The 13,471-nt window shown below is 34.9% G+C and overlaps 1 protein-coding gene across 10 annotated transcripts in view; it reads left to right on the top strand.

Annotated features, from left to right (window-relative positions):
- The window catches only part of LOC311433935 (proprotein convertase subtilisin/kexin type 6-like), a 412,148-nt gene that overhangs the window by 19,638 nt on the left and 379,039 nt on the right, over positions 1-13,471 (top strand). For all 10 annotated transcript variants that reach the window (XM_084513681.1, XM_084513679.1, XM_084513677.1 and 7 more), the window contains one exon: positions 11,062-11,159. The gene's annotated coding sequence lies outside the window, so the exon portion shown is untranslated. The remainder of the gene's footprint in view (positions 1-11,061; positions 11,160-13,471) is intronic.

Raw genomic sequence — 13,471 nt, 5'->3', positions numbered from 1 at the left:
TCCTTTACAAATACTGTGTTTTGTTTTGTTTTTAATTAAATTTTTATGTTAAGTAGTTCAAAACTGTGTGATTATAAATTTGTGAGTCAAGTCTGTTTCAGGGGAAATATAATTCTCCTTAAAAGAAACAGGTGGCTGGGCACATATAGTTTGGACTTTACTGATATTTAAATGATGCATAGAAGACAGTTTTGTGTGACAATGTATTTCCAATTTATGAGGAGGTTTAATTTTATATGTGTTTTTGTTTTTTATTTTTTTGGGGGGTGGTGGGTGTATCATGTGTCACGATACATTTTGTTTTTCAATTATGTTCAGAATTAACCTTCAATAAGCACAGTATAGCTGTGTTGAATCCAAATTAAAGTATCTATGAAAGCTAAAAAGCTTCTGGGTCTGTAATCCTGACATTTGTAGTACTACAACTACAGAATGCACTGTGCCGTGAAGCTGTTCCTAGTCCCGAACTCTGTAAATTTTACATGTATGTTGTTGCTTATTATTCATATTCACATACAGTTAAAGGAACAAGAACTCTGCAATGCCAAGTAGTACAAAAAGATTGCAAAGACCATCCTCACCTTGTAGACATGGAGGACAAATCATGGTGGATTCAAATAAATAAGCAAATGCAAGGAAATGGTCATACAAAAATAGCTACTGGGATAAATAGTCTCAGTAAACTAGTCTAGATTTATAAGTTATACAGCAGAAAATGGCTTTAGCAGAAATTGGAAGTTGAATAATGAAACAGTTTCAATATTTTTTTTCCAGAGAAATTTTCTCAAGTCTAAATGAACAACATGGACAAAGCCACATTAGTACTTGTACTGAAATTTAGCTAAATGATAGAATAAATGTTTGCGTCAGTGACTAACCAGCTCTTGTCTCTTAGCTGTAATGAATAAGAATCAAAAAGTTGCACAAGATAGGCAGTAAGGTGATCTGAGAATGTAAATCTATATTTAATGCAATGGTCGATGATGAGAACGGATGCAAAGGCTTGGACTGTCATTAATGAATCTGGCAGAGTGAATCTTACAGCAACAATCTGTACTGATATGAGTAGGGCAGTGTTTGAAGGCCAGAGAAAATGATGAGACGGTAATCAAAATTAGTGCTAATGAGACCCTACTCAAAAAGGATGGATGTGGTGATGACCTGTGGCAAATGGTCAAAATCAAAGATCAGGAACAATGTTAAGTACTTGGGAGGTGGGAGAGGCTCCTGCAGCTATGATGGTGCTGAGACCTTGTTGGCCAGAAAAGTTGCATTGCTTTTTTGAAGGAAAGGCTGCAACAGTTGTTTCTGTTGTTAGTGAAAAGAAAAAAAAAAAAAAAAGAAATATGATGTTATTTCATTTTGCAATGAATTCTGCAAAGTCAGCAGAATTCTATTTTGGTTAGAAAAAATGAAACAGATATCCATCTGATATAGTTACTTCTCCATTTGCTTTAATTGCTGTGGTCATTCATGACAAATAAATTCACTGTGGTCTCTTTAGTACGAGGTTTCATTTTCTTAATTTCAGGGAAATACATACACATTTATACATACTGCAGACATTACCCAAATAGAAACAAATAATAAGAGTTAACCAACATCAGTACTAGAAATATAAAATATAATTTTTTATTAGGAAAAATATTAATCTTAATTACTTTAAAGAAAAATACAGTTTTTTAGTAGTTTAAAATGGCTTCATTTGTTAAAGATTATGAATAATCATCAGTCACTGTTTAAAGCTTATTTAAATATGACTGTTTTTCTGTCAATGTAAAGTTTTGAAGCTGGTTTGGATGATATTTAAAAGAATACAACCTGTAGGAACCTTTGTAAGTATTTAGAAATTTAAAATGAGACAACATGTTATTTCAGGTAGGCATAAAATTAGAAACATCATCTAATGAGAGATTATATTTTATGACTTTTATGTATTATTTATGGAAAACTTTTAAAAGGTTAGCTATCACTCAAATAAAAAATAATCATTTTTAAGCATATTACTATTGTGCTAGAGGAGTAGGTTTTACATGTCAAGAACAAGAAAGCCTGTATTCACTTTATTCTACATCAGAAAAAAAACTGTGCTTCTTGAAAAAAAAATATAGAAAATAATTTGAAATTAAATATTTTATTTTTTCATGCTAGTAACTCAGTGAAATTCAAACACATTAAACACACTAAACACATGTGACAGAAGATATTAATGAAAGACAAAATTATTCAAAGACTAAGCAACCATATATGGAAAGACACCAAAGCTATCATTTGATCTTATCTACAGAGTCTAGAGAGTCTTTAACTGTAAAATAGTGACCCTTTCTGGACAAAACTGGGGGCATATGAGAGATGAAGAGTCGAAGAGATCACTTTTAGACTTTTAGACCTTAACTAAAGCAACACTTTTTTTTTTTTTTTTTTTTTTTTTTTTTTTTTTTGCATAATCTGTAGGTCTTTATATTGTCTTCAGCTTGTGAAATTGTGAGTCATCTCTACCAGCCTGTGTTTGGTACCACATCTGCTTGCTCCTATATTAACATGACACTCACTGCAGGCCTATTCTGTCATATTTTAAAATATATGGAAAAAAGAAAAAAAAAAAAAAAAAAGACTGAAATAAAGAGAAAATAAAGAGAAAGTTTTGGGGCCACTGATAGCAATTTATTGTTGCTTAAAGATAAAATATGGCTGAACATGTAACTAGACACATGGGAATGAATAAGCAAACCATAACTGTATGACTTTTTAATCCTTATAGGATAACATTAAAATAAGATGTGCAACCAAATTCTCTACTGAAATAGAGTCTAGTAGAAATCTGCATTTTTGTTTTTTTTGTTTGTTTCTTTGTTGTTGTTATTTCTTTTTATTTTTATAACAAGGGATGCCTTTATGACTCAAATAAATTTAGAAGCATAATTCTTGCTTAAAGTAGACTGAAATGACAAAAACACAATTGCCACAATACAAAATTATTGCTCTTTTATTAAACTTTAGGGAATTCAGGACACCTCTAACAGTCATGTGAAAACTTAGCTTACAGGAAGGAAAGAGACAGGATCACATATATATATTTATATATGTATGTGTATGTATATATGTGTATATATATATATTTATAAAGTATTTGTGTTATTTGCTTTGCAGAAAAAGGTATAATGCTGTTGTGCCATAGATCTTTGCATAACATAGCAAGTAATCCAGTGTTATATAAATAAGAGTAGTGCACACCCACTCCTTGATGTTTACATTTAAAAGGGCTGAGTGGTTAGCCACAAAAAAGAAAAAGGGCTATACCCTGTAATCAATAATTACCAACTAGGGAAACTGAATATGATCCTGAATAAGATGGTTATTTAATCAGTACATTTGATATTTGATCATCTGAATATGATCAGAACAAGACAGTTATTTAAATCTTGATATGTGTTCTTCAATTCTTATAACTCTTTCACTACTTTGCTATTTTGGACAAAGATGGTTGTAAAATAGTTTTTACTCTGTCAAGCCTGACATTCAATAATTTTTCAGGACCCCCAAATCCAATGTAGGTATTAGAACTTGAAGACACCTATAATATGGTTTCTGAGTACCATCTATGTGCCAGAAGTTTCATTTTTTTGAATTGTCCTTCAGATCAAGAGAAATAGATATCATTCATTATCTTCAGACTGATTCTTTTTATATCAAAGTTGCAAGTTGCTTAAATAACAGGCATTTTTTCGTATAACCTTTTAGCTTTTATTTATTATTATACATATCAACTCTAGTAACAGTTGTGGCTTTATGTATGATGATGTACTTACTGCCTGTGGGTCTCTCTCCAGATACCTGTCATGTCTCATTTTTGATTCTTAGTCACTGTTTTAAATCATTTCATTGTAAAAGTATGTGGCAGTAGCAACAGAAAATTTGTCCTAAGTTTACCAGGAACAAACAAATCAGCATAATGAGCATCTAGAGTGGTGAATAGTGTGTGAAGACAAACATTGGATGAAAGACTGTAGGCTTTAAAGTAGTTCTTTGTAATAGCAATATCTATTCATTGTTTCATGAGAAACATTTCACACTGAAGAAGGGATTTATTTAACCAAATCTCAACATCTTAATTTAAGAGAGCTGTCTAGAATCTTTTTACAACCATGGGAGAAATTTGGTGCGATAGTGCAATACCTCAGTTAATCCCACTGTAAATACTTACAATAGATTTATTTTAAGTAAGGAGAACATATATCAACTGGTCTTGATAGATGAGATGAATTCTGTTCAAAGGAACAAAATGAGACCCTCTTCCCAAAATGACTGCCCTTGTAACTGTTGAATCAGAAACTAGCTTTATATATATATATAATAGTTATTAATATTATTTCTTTTAATTTGAAGTGACCAGTTAGGGCTCTTTCCTTACTTTACAAGTTTGCTGTATAAGTGCCCTGATATTTTTACTAGACAGCAAAGCAAACAAAACTTCCATTTCCATTCACAAATAAGCTAGGCTTTGAAGCATCTACATGCAAACCCATTACTCACCATCTGGACTCCTTTTCCCCTAGCACAATTAAAGAGTTAGGAATATGAAAATACACTTATAGGTGGGTGCAATTTATTATCAAATTATTATTCTGATAATTCTATAATTCTAATAATTGTAGACAGATTATCTCAAATAAACAAACAAACAAACAAAACTATAGTCAGTTCTTCATATTTTCCTCAAGGTCCAAATATTTTTCAGTGCATATGCTTCAGTTCATGTCTCTTACTCTTACCATTTTCATTTGTACAGAATTTGTATGTCCTTTGTACAGAACTGTATGTTATTTTTTCTTGGAGTTCTTGGATAAAAATATAATGTTGGCACACCTTCATAAAACCTCAGTTATTACCCATGAGTGAAAAGCAATTCCACAAATTAGGAGGTGAAAAAAAAAATGTGACTAGAATTTTATTTTTTTATTTTTAAAGAGGTTGCATTTTAAACTTCCTTTCACTTCACTAAAATGTGCATAATCATAGAATCATAGGATCATAGAATCTTAGAATCACAGAATGTTTGGGGTTGCAATGGTCCTTAAAGATCACCAAGTTCCAACTCCCTGCCATGGGCAGAGATGCCTTCTACTCCATGGATGAGGTTGCCCAAAGTCTCATCCAACCTGGCCTTGAACACTTCCAGGGATGGGATGCCAGCAACTTCTCTTGGAAATCTGTCCTGGTGTCTCACCTCAATCTCTTAAAAAAAATAAAAATAAAAAAATCTTCCTAATATATAATATAAATAATAATATAAAACGTCGCTCCCCCATCTTTCCTTTAGACTTTCTTCAAGTACTGGAAAACCGCTTTAAGGCCTCCCCAGAAGTTTCTCTTCTCCAGGCTGAGCAACCCCAACTCCCTCATACTGTCATATTCATTTTTTTGTCTATGAATACCCCCAAGTCCTTATCTGAAGGGTTGCTCTCAATCCATTCATCACCCATTCTGTATATGTATATGGGGATTTCCTAACCTAGGTGCAGGACCTTGCACTTGGCCTTGTTGAGTATCATAATGTTTGCATGGGCCTACTTCCCAAGCCTGTCAAGGTTCCTTTGGATGGCATCCCTTCTTGTCATCTTGAACATATATGTAGACAGTATTCTAAACAAAGTGTTACACAAGGGTTGTCAGTTATTAGTTGCACTCCCTCTTCACTCCACACATTCCAGAATCACAAATGTCTTTTCAGCAACCGTGTCATGTTGGCATCTTATAGTCATATTATGATGTAATAATATATCTGATAATTCTGTCATTCTGAACTGAAGAACCTCAAGTTTTTGAATACACTTTTGTTATCAGCTTCTGAGGTGCTCAACATAACATGTTGTGCTGTTCTATTTCATTCCTCTTTTGCAGCTTGAGACCCCAGACTTACCCAATTCTCTTTCCCTCCATTAATATTTTCTTTTTGTGTACTGTCAGCAAATGTCATTCCTATATTTTGAGTCATTATCATTATTGTAAGTGATACATACAACTCATGTCTAAACTTTGAGAAGCTTCTAGTCCAGTAGTACACTAGAGTCCACTAAGCATCCGTTAAGCTTCCTCTACAACAATTGTTCTTCTCTCCTTCTCTTAACACAATATACTGACACATTCTTTGCACCTGATTATTTTGTTTGTCTTCCTTGTGCTTATTCATTAGCTTGTTTATTAGCTACTGAAGTCTAGATCAATTCGTCTACAACAACATGTTTGTTTGTCTATTTGTTTAAAAAATAAAAATAAAAAAGACACACCAGAAAAAAGCAGTGTATCTAATCAATGAAAGATATATGTCTATCTTAGTACAATGAATCCTGGGTAAATAAATGTATTGTATTCATGTTTTATAGTTACATTCATGTCTCTTAATTTTTATTTTCCATTCATGATTGCACTATGCATGGTTTATTTTGATATGGATAATTGTCTTTCAGTAGGCCATATTTACTAATTATCTCTTTTCATTCTTCTGAGTCCATACAATATCCAACGAAAATCTTTGCTACTGTCCACAAGGCCAGTATAGTGAGAGTTACAGAAAAATTTAAGGTGGAAGGGACTTTCTAGCCTGCATCAGGGGGAAGGTGGACAGCAGGTTGAAAGAGGTGGTCCTCCACCTCTACTCAGCTCTGGTGAGGCCACAAATGGAATATTGTGTCCAGTTCTGGGCTCCCCAGTTCGAGAGAGATGTAGAACTGTTAGAGAGGGTCCAGCACAAAGCCATGAGGATGATTAAGGGATTGAAGCATCTGTCTTATGAGGAAAAACTATATGAGCTGGGCCTATTTAACCTAGAGAAGAGGAGACTGAGAGGGGATCTTATCAACCTCTACAAATACCTGAGGGGACAATGTAAAGTGGATGGGGTGAAACTATTCTCAGTGGTGGACAGTGATAGGACAAGGGGTAATGGGTATAAACTGAACCACAGTAGGTTTTATCAACATATGAGGAAAAACTTCACAATTCAAGTAACAGAGCACTGGAACAGGCTACCCAGAGAGACTGTGGAGTCTTTTTCTTTAGAGATATTCAAAACCCACCTGGATACCGTCCTGTGTAACATGTTCTAGGTGATCCTGCTTGAGCAGGGGGGTTGGATTAAGTGATCTCTGGAGGTCCCTTCTAACCTCAACCCTACTATGATTCTGTGATTCTGGAGGTCCCTAGTTCAACTTTCTGACCAAAGCGGAGACAATTAGATTATTCAAAGTCAAATTCTGGAAGTCTCCAAGAACAGGAATTCCACAGCTCAATGGGAATTTCAACACTCCATCACACAGCATTGTATGATGGAGATCATCCTGTACTTGAGACGGAGCACAAGTTCATCAGGTCTTTCTTACATTTCAGTTATGAGTGTGAAAGATACAAAACAGTGCATATCAATGGCCGGATGTTCTTTGTCCTTGCATTCAGTCAAAGCCAGATGCAGCTTTGGTTTAATAAGAGAGAAGAGGGAAGTTGATCTCTGCCCAAAGAATGTAATGAGTGGGCGTTCTGTCTGGAGCCTGGGCCTAAAGGGAGGAAAAAGGACTGAAGACCTTTTCATAGAGGGAGCTCTTTAGAAGCAAGGGGCTGTGAATGCTTCCCCTCCCAGATCTCTCTCCAGTGAAGATAATACTGCAATTTTAGAGGCAGAATCATGTTTCCACCCTTGGAGATTCACAGAAGAGTCTAAGAGAAACTTGAATCATGTCAACATTTGGGAATGGGGTGAGGAACAAGGAAGGACTTTAGATCCTGGTGGTGGCTAATAAATGAATGATTGTTCAGCTTATCATTTTTATCATCATTTGCTAGATTTTCTTTTTTCTTTCCCTGGAAATGGAGTACTACTCTACTATTTCTTAGTTAAAAGCTCTTATTGATCAAGACTATCTCAATCCCAGAAGACAGGAGGATTGTGAATATGTAATTCTGGAATTTACACTGGAGCTGTGATTGCTGCTTAGGGAATCTAGATACGTAATGTGTGACCTCTATATCCCATCAAAACAGCTCAAAACATGAGTATCCTTATTTTGTCAACAGACAGTTCTCATACTGATGATTAAGACAAGAATCACTCACAGAAATTTATATATTAATTTTGAATAACACATAAATATGAGAAAAATAATCTGTCCGTAGGTAACTCAGAGTTACCAATCTGTTATAACTCACAGTTACCTCTTTTCCCATTTATGGTTTATTAAAATGTTGGAAACAATGTTTTGCTGTTGTTTTATTATTATTATTATTGAAAAAGGATGTATGCAGTTTTAAAGAGTGAAAATTATTACATTTCAACTTTCAAGTAAGAAAGTTTTAGATTTTCTCCACACTAGGAACATTGACTTTCTCTTGCACATGAACATCTACAGTAAAAAGAGATAGCAGATAACCAGTGCAGCAGACACTGTATAATGTACTGGCATATACAGTTTGATGCAATATATTTTAGAAACGTATCCTTCTGCTGGAGTCTGCAATACCCCATCAGTTTCGTACATGCCAAATCCACTGAATATTGGAAATATCTATAAGTAGACATATATCCTACCGAGCTTCAAAGCCTCTTTAAGTGGGTTCCACTACGTATTCCAGGAAATTGTTTATGAACAGAGGAAAGGAAACTTGAAAGCCAAGGGTCATATTTTTTTTACTTAGAGTTTTATGCATCATCTTTTAAGAAAGAAAAGAAAGAGAGTGTTTATATTTTAATCTAGCAATGTATTTAAATGTAAAGAAATTTTTGTTAGGTCTAGAAATCATCTAAACAGTTAAATGAATAATAGGGATAGAATTCAGGTGAAGATGCAATCTATATGCCTCATTATCATTCTCTACAGGAGAGAGATGTTGATAACAAACTACTTAAACTGCTTCGAGTCATATCCTCTCATTCCTGCCAGCTATCATTAGAACTACTCAAAAATTTAGGTAGCATCAGTGCAAGTGAAAACAACAAAATCTGCTTTTCAGGCTGATGTCTGGTCAGCAATGTAAGATTTTTTATTTTATTTTTAATTTAATTTTATTCTTATATTTTTAAAGCATAATTTTTTGCTTATTCATGAGTAAAAAGCAAGTTGAAGATACTGAAGGAACCTTGGAAGGCTCCAAAATTATTATCTGTGCACCTTTGGCTTTAGTTTAGTCTTTATTGGATATCACACATTTTACACAGAAGTTAGAGCTAATTCAGTTTACTTTTTTTTTTTTTTTTTTTTTTCCCTCTTCGTTTTCTTTTTGAGGTATTACAGTCCTTCTGGATCAAGTTATGCTCTGATTTTGATTTTTGGATTTTTAGGTGCTTCGTTGAAACTCCTGGCTGGTCAAAACTACATCTTTTGTCTCCTTCCTGAGTTTAATGCTACACGAAATCAGGCAGAAAGCCTATGCTGACATCTGCAAAAATAATTTCATGGAGATTTATTTATTTATTTATTTTTTACAAGCTGATTCTGCCTTTTTCCTTCAGACCTACAATATGTGCTTTCATTGTTCCCACACCAACTTATGAATATGTTGATGCCGTTTTCTCTTTTTTTAAGCTCCCATCTGAGTTCTGTTCATCACAGATGTTTAGACACACAGCTGTCCATCTACAGTGGTTCTGCATGAAAGACCATGGCTGTTGTGTACAAAAGAAGGGATTCAGGCAAAATGTACTATAAATAGATAGCATTGTCTGCCTCTTCATTCTCCACCGGAGTCCTAAGTTCTTGAATTGGCATATTTGCTACTTTATGAAAATACTTTTTGCCTTCTGCCTCTGATGAACTAAAAGATGGAGCACAACCTGAGCATTTATTATGGCTGCTATATTTGAAAAGTTTCCCTTCTCTCTAAAGCAAGGAAGCCAGTTATACTGGAATGGCCTCAGGGTACATATAATGCATGATGACCAAAGGCACTATAACATAATACGGCATCTTCACTTGTACAAGTTGGCAACCTTCATGTAACATAAACTATTTAAATATGCCTCAAGGTCATGCTCTTAATGTCTTAAGCATTTGAATCAGGGAACAGATCAGCATGCAGTATGATAAACCCCTTTGAAAGCTGTGGAGCAGCAGCATAATATCTGAGAGCATTGTGGCAAATTGGGAAGTTGAGATGAAGCTGCTAATTATTCCAAGGCATATTTCTGAAAGGACAGGAGGTGTGGGATGTTCTCTGCCAAAAGCCCCTATTTCTTGAATGCTCTCACCATCTCCATATGCACATATGAAACTTCTAAGCTATGCTGTGTGTAAGATGTAGCTAATATGGTCTTATCTACTGCTGGAAACCCTGAGAATCAGTAAGATACAATTTGATAATGATGAGGGCAGAGGTGGAATAATTTGGGTAAGACTAGATTATCAAAAAACAAAGAAGAAACTGCAATTAGCATCTGTTACAGACCCCCAGGACTATAAGAGAGCGAGGAAAAATATTCATAGAACAACTCTGAAGTAGTTCAAAACCACACAGTACTGTCCCAGAGGGGACTGTAACTGTCCAAACATCTGTTAAATGATAAAGCTACTGTAAATATAGATCAGAGATTCCTATACACAAATGAAAGTGTTTGGATCCTAAAAACGATTCCTATCTTTAGTAGTGCAGTACGTTGTCCAAAATGTAGTGCTAGCAGGTCAGAGTAGAGGAGATATTATGAAACAATGGAAATTATAAGAAGAATAGTGAATGGAAGTTGAAAATTCTAGTGAAAATGTACCAGCTGAAGTCAATACATCAATTAGAAAAGTTACAAGGTTCCAAGATTTATTTTTTATATTTTTTTATTTATTTACAGCAAGAGGTGAACCTTTATCTGATGCAGTGCTGCTAAAAGAATAATGGGGGGAAAAAATGTAGTAAAAAAATTCACCTGAAAGATCACTAATGGAGGTTTAAAAACAAAGGCTATTCAATAGCAGACTAGTTTTTATTAAGATTTCATGATAGGTGTATGCAATTGCTAAAGATTGCTAAAAGTGGAGTGAAATTCTGTATATGAGGATTTTCTTTCATTTATTGTTTCTGTACCAGGTTGGACAAGCATGAGAAATGGAACACCAGGGGGAGAATGGGTTTGAGATGCTGACTGATATCTACCTGCTGACCAGTGCCTTCATCTGTCGGTCAGGGTGAGTACGTGTTTGGCTCTGCAGATGTGAGGCCTTTGGCTCTGACCTGCCTTGAACCTTAATACCATGTGGTTTATAAAGGAGTTTGAGGCCAAGTGGAAACAATCTTTACAGATGACCAAGGTTTTCAATTCACTTTTGAAGATCTGTGATGCTTTCATAAGGATGCACCAAACTTTAAGGGTTTATTTTTTGGTGTTTCACACCAAGTGTATTTGACTGAGGTGTAGCTAGTTGACCTTCATTTGGTTGATCATCAAAGGTAAAGCAAAGCAAGGAATTTAAGTGATCAAAGTTCACTGGCCACTGAGATATCTTAAGTGTTTAATGACCATTTTGGGCTTCTTCCAGAAGCGTGAAAAGTTACATACTGTATTTTATTATGTTAATGAGACATAAGAAGCACACATAAAAAAGCACTTGATTCACACAGGGTATCTGTGAGAGGCAGCTATTTTTAAATTTCTGTAGGTGGTTCACTAGCACAGGTAATTGAGTTCCAACATATTTCTCCTTTGAGTCCTTCCAGAACGATGGTCTATAAAGTATGAAACAAAGAAAAAGAATTTTTTAAGGTACTGCTGCATTTTTTAATTTGAGCCATAATGGAAATGTTTTGTCAGTCTATTTTGTTTCCTTTTATGGGAATATTTACATATCCAAAAAAGGAGTCCTCTCCATATTCAGAGATAAGTACTTTAATACAGACACTTATGTTGTGTATTTATGCAGGTGTTTTGCAGAACAGCAAAATACTTGCTTGTAACAGGCTGTGATGACATGGGCATCCTGAGTATATAATTTTTTATGAAGAATAGTCCCCTTGGCAATTACAGATGTGTTAGTGACTTTCTGCTTTCACTGAGAATATCTCAAAACCTATTTCATTCCGTGCATTTCTAGTTTGTAGGGATTTTTACAGGGTAAAGAAGGCAGTTTATTTCACTTCTATAATCTACAGTTTATTCAGGGAAGTCATTTAATGCCTCATTTTTATTATTTCTGATAATGATTTTATTTATTTTATTTTATTTTATTTTTTCAGGCTTTGGAGTGGGAAGATATTAATTAAAACACAGAGCTTCAGAACTCCTTTTTAATTTTTTTCCCTATGCTTGCTTACTTAGTCTTATAATTGTCATGACATGTCAGGTAGTATTCAGTTCTCTGAAGTCTCAGTAATCTTTTTTCATTATAGTAAAAGTGTCCTAGCTAACTACTTTTTAGGGAGTTGCTCCTCTGTTTTTCTTGATCATGTTTTCAGACATTATTTATAAAACCTTCTTCCACTCAGCACCCCATCTATGTCATAGTAATTGTCAACTTTTCCCCTGGGATTCTTTTGTACCTGTATCTGCCGAAGCCCTTCCCAGCCTTCTTCTGTTGCTCTATATGGACATAGCCTCAGTTATACTCTTGGATATCCTGATGTCTTGAATAATTTGTCTCTTTTAGGCATTGCCTTCCCTCTCCCAGTGCATGGGTAACCTTTAATCCTGAAGGTCTTGACAGCAACTGCCTCTTTCTTGGTTCATCTCTACCTTTTTAGGTAATTCCTGGTGATTTGGTCCACAATATTCCACTTCTAACCCTGGGAAAATATCTTTCTTTCCATCATATTTTGTTGATGAATCCAGTCTTTCTCTCCATAAAGCTATGAAAATGATGTAACAGAGTAGCATAGAGTGAATATCTTTGGGAGGGGAAGGAATTTATTTGCTGAAGAAATGAAATTTCTGGCAACTCAGAGCTGTTTGTGATTTTGGTTTTAAATGTGTGAAGTAACTGTGCCTGAAGAAATGTTTAGAAATATTCAAAAAATGGTGCCATTGGCTTACTCCTAGCTGATAAGGCATGCAACTCAGACAGCTCATCAGCCTGAGGCAACTTGGAAAAGGGAGAGGTGAATTCTGCACTACTTGGGGGGGGGAGGGGGTGCTGCTTCACTCCACTGGGTCAACAAGGGAAAGACTCAGTGAAAGCAATACATCCTTGTTGTTGGCTGGGATCTGAGCTTCAGTTATTAAAAAGAGAATTATCAGCAGAGAATGTTAAGAAACCCATCCCCAAATGTCATAGTGTATCATAATTTTACACATGTGACAGGTGGTAAATAGAGACACAGAGACAGAGGCTGAAAATTATCTTGCTGAAAGTCTGATCACAAGGCAATGGCAGAGGTGGGAGCAAAACAAACTATTCTATTGTTTGCCCTAGCTATCAATAATCTCTTCCATTCTTTCAGGTTTCAGTTGACCACTCCACTTAGATTAATTTTTTATGTTCATGGCACTTTATCCATAATCTCTTCT

Source organism: Aythya ferina (genome assembly GCF_964211825.1).
Source record: "Aythya ferina genome assembly, chromosome: 1".
Taxonomy (NCBI): domain Eukaryota; kingdom Metazoa; phylum Chordata; class Aves; order Anseriformes; family Anatidae; genus Aythya; species Aythya ferina.
The sequence above is the reverse complement of the archived record's forward strand: the minus strand, read 5'-3'. Positions and strand labels throughout refer to the sequence as shown.